The sequence below is a fragment of the Chinchilla lanigera genome, unplaced genomic scaffold (genome assembly GCF_000276665.1).
Source record: "Chinchilla lanigera isolate Chin_1 unplaced genomic scaffold, ChiLan1.0 scaffold00023, whole genome shotgun sequence".
Classification (NCBI taxonomy): Eukaryota; Metazoa; Chordata; class Mammalia; order Rodentia; family Chinchillidae; genus Chinchilla; species Chinchilla lanigera.
This window is the reverse complement of record NW_004955424.1, coordinates 22421503-22425997: the sequence shown is the minus strand read 5'-3', so window position 1 is coordinate 22425997 and position 4495 is coordinate 22421503.

The window sequence follows — 4495 nt, the reverse complement described above, 5'->3', positions numbered from 1 at the left end:
TCCCCGTACTCGAAAAAAAACAAAATAAATAAATTAAATTAAATATTTTAGCCAGAGCTGGGCATGGTGGTACACTTCTGTAATCCCAGCTCTCGGGAGGCTGAGGCAGGAGGGTCACTGCGAGTTTGAGGCCAGCCTAAACTGTATAGTGAGACCCTGTCTCAAAAAGACAGAAAAAAGAAAAAGATTATGAATTTTTATCATAGCTACCCCATCATTCCTTAATACTGTCACCATGGGCAAAGTGAAACTCTACCTTTTTAAATTTAAATAAATGTATTAGATTGATTTGAGGTAAGGTCTCATTAAGTCACCAAGTTGCCCAGGCTGGGCTCAAACTTGTAATTCTGCTGCCTCAGTGTCTCAGAGTGCTCAAATTACAGACATGTGCCACCACTCCCAGCTTGTGCCTTTTTCATAAAGATGATTCCTTTGTTCTTGTGTCTCTTCAAAATAGTGTACCCTGCTTTGCCCAACTTCTGCTGTCAGTTCTGGAATAGCTGACACTTTCACACTCCACCACAATTTGTACATACTATTACAGCACTTAGTGCTTTAATATTTTTCTATCTCCAGTGGAAGACAGGGCCCTAGGTAGTTTACTCATTGTTAGAACTGCATCAATAGGACCCAATACATAATTAGCACACACTAAGCATTTACCCACCCAAAATTTGCTTGAATGTTCCCTCTTCAGGAATCCCAAGGACTCACACTGCTACTCTGGTGGTCAGCCCACAAACTATCAGCATCTTAACCCTCTTGGGTTACAGGGGATGACAGCAACTTGTAATGCATTAGAGAAGTTCACTTTTTTTTTTTATTGGCAGTACTGGCAATGGAACCCAGGATCTCATGAATGCTAGGCAAACCTACCACCGAGCTAATCAACGTTTTTTCATGATGACTAAATTTTTAAAACTTTTGGAAGCTCCTTTATGTTTCACACAGCTGCTTCATGGTGAAAATGAAACTCATCAAAGGTTAATCCGAGTACATTACTTTTGAACAACTAAGAGAAATAGCATCAAGAGTCCCTGGCCTCTAGCCCCAGCCACTCCCTAACACAAAGAATGAAACACAACAAATTAATTCAATTTAGGTAATACAACAAATACAATTTATGAATATCATTTACTACCTTACAATGCATCATGACTTCATATAAGTAAAACAAAATTTTAGAATTGTTTAGACTTGTATGTTAAAGCTTACATTTCAGAGAGAAATGAGCTCTGTAGTAAACAGCTTGACTTCTGAGAGACTTTTTGTTTTTACCCTACCTATCAAAGTAGCAATCTTTAAGAAACAAAGCAAAGCATAGTTCAGCACAAGCTGGCTGGGGATGTAGCTCAGTGGCACGTTGCATGGCAAGTGCAACATCCTGAGTTCGATTCCTGGTACCAAAAAAAAAAAAAAAACTAAACATCATGAAGGGCAGTTTATTCCACAGGCAGTTTTTGGTAAATACCTTAAGTAATCATAAAGGTTCAGCAGCTCCAGATAGCACCCCAGGTTAGGAACCTAGTCAACACATGGGCCTTCAGGGGACATTCAGAATCTAAACTAGGGGCAAGGACACAGCTCAGTGTTAGACTGCTTGCCTGGCATGCAGAAGGCTTTGAGATCTGTCCCAAGCACCAAGGGATGGGGGTATATATCCAAAATTGCAGCAACTCCAGAAGATAAGAGTATTCCAGAGACAATGTAGCTACTAGAATCTTGCCAGATTTGGAAAAACAAATGCTGGGCATGGTAGTGGACACCTACAATCCCACCATGCTAGAGGATGAGGCAGGGGTATTGCTCTGAGTTCCGGTATACCGAGCTACATAGTTCAAGGCCAGCTTGGACTACATAGACCCTGTCACAAAACAAAAACTTTCAGATCTGTAGATATACATGGATGACCTAAGTAGCTATTCAACTTTTAACATTCTAGGGTTATTTTTTTAGAACTACACAGGCAAGGGGGGTGGGGATTTAGCTCAGCGGCAAAAGTGCCTGCCTGGCAAGCGCAAGGTCTTGAGTTCAGTTCCCGGTACCGGAGAAAGAACTATACAGGCAGTTGGACCCAGGGCCCTCCCACTGAGCTACCTGACTGTATTTTGAGACAGGGTCTTACTGTGTACTTTAGGCTGACCTTGAACTCACAGCAGTCCTCCTGCCTCAGCCTCCCAAGTTGTATTACAGGTATGAGCCACCTCACCTGGCTTAGTACCTTATAAATGTTCTTTTATTATTTATATATTGATTTGTCTTTTTGAGACAAGGTCTTACTATGCAGTTCAGGCTCGTCTTTTTCTGTTTGTTCTTTTTTTGGAGACAGTGTCTTACTATGCAGTTCAGCCTAGCCTTGAGCTCACTTTGTAGCCCAGGCTGTTCTCAAACTCAAAACGATCCTCCTGCCTCAGCCTCCCGAGTGTTGGGATTATAGGAATGTGCCACCACGCCCGGCACAAAATTCTTTATAATTCCAAAGTTTGTTCATAGTTTTTACAAATTCAGTCATGAACTTGTGTTATTTACAAACCTTATTCCATAATGACATGCCTTCACATTGCTCCCGGTGAATTCAGCTGATTAATTTTTTTGTAGTAACTACTGGCCCCTTCTCCATTAAGCCAATTACTCCTCATTGTTCAAATTCTTTTGTGTGGAGTGTTGGGTATGGTAGCCAGGGCCTCACCCACACTAGATAAGCGTTCTACTGCTGAGCTATATTGCCAGCCCCAATTTGGTATTTTTTCCAACTCAATTCTATTAGATTAAAAATGGAAGGGCAGGGGCTGGGGATTTAGCTCAGCGGCAAAGCGCCTGCCTGGCAAGCGCAAGGTCGTGAGTTCGGTTCCTGGTACCGGAGAAAAACAAAACAAAACAAAAAAAAAAAAATGGAAGGGCAGCCTGTGAGGATTGAACCACTAGATCTGGTCACTACTTAAACGCTAAAATCATAAGGTACTATTATTTCATGAACCACACAAAATGAAAAATTCCACCAACCCACAGCATCTTTCACAGTCCTTCAGTCAGATTTGCTAGAACTTTAAGGCAGTCTTACTATACTTTCCTTGCCATAAGCATTTCTGCCTCAGCCTATGCTGATGATAGAAGTACACACCCTGGCAACCTCTTTCTGAAAATTTCATGGACTCACTTATACTTTCCTCCTAACTGCAATGCTTAGTATTTGGCAAATAGTTGTCTTGTGTGGGACCAGGATATAGCTCAGTGGCACACTGCCTGCCTGATAAGCGCAAGATAGTTGTCTTGTGTGTAAAGAGAGGATACTTGGTTGACAGAAAAAAGAAACTGCACTGGGTATGGTGGGGCACACCTGTAATCCCAGTACTCAGGAAGCTAAGGCAGGACTGCTGTGAGCTCAAGGCCTGGTTTAACTACACAGGAAGACTGTGTCAAACACAAAACAAACAGGGTTATGGCAGGTGGATCTCTAGTCTGAGGCCAGCCCGCGCTACGCAGTGAGACCGCCTCCAGACAACGCTGGAAGTAGCAGTTAGATCTCACTGGACAAAACAGCAATGACCAGTCACACCTGGACAGACTAGGTGGGAAGTCACCAGCAACTTAAGTGGACCCCAACTTCACCGAGAAAAACACTAGGAAATGTAAACAGGCTCATTGCATAGGCTTATGTATCAATTTCTAACACCAATTTAGGATGTATGTTTATGATCTCACTTTTGTTTAAATGACTTGCCTACTATTCCCCATCTAATGACTACCGACACCAAGATTTAGGCCCTTTACTAGTGAACACAGGTGCTGCACAATCCCTAAATGAATCCCTGCTTTGACGGTACAATAATTAACACATTACATGGCCAATTATCCACGTACTTTCCAGGAAAATACCTTGAGGGCCACCCAAATATGGTTAGCTTTCAGCTAATAAATGGCCACCTTAAATTCACAATTGCTTTGTTATAGATGGCCAAATCTCCTCTTGCAGTCCAACAAACAAAACTGCATGCAAGGGGATGAAATAATGTAATATGCTTCCCATGATCAGATCTATTTATCAGCTGGCTTTCTCAAATGTATTATTTTAAATGTCTAAAAAAAAATTTTTTTTTTCACTATAATTTCTATTACTCTACTTGGGGCTGGGGATGTAGCTCAGACTAGTGCTTGCTTACCATACAAGGCCCCAGGCTGGCTCTCCAGCACTTCAAGTGTGCATTTGTTTTTCGTACTGGTTGAGTCTCCAGTTGCCAATCATTTCTAATTCAGAGTATTGTTCCAACATTAAAACTAAAGGTTGGTTTCTTGTAATATGCAACAATTCCCTGAGTCCAGAAGGTACGACATGAAGGTTGTAGGGTAAGACAGCTATTTTTAACAAAACTGACCAGGTATAGCAGTAGACAAGCCTGTAACAAGACCGTGGGAAGTTAAGGCAGCAGGATCAAGTCTGAGCCCAGCCTGAGCAACTCACTGGTTTAATGAAGTCTGTCACAGAATAACACATTTT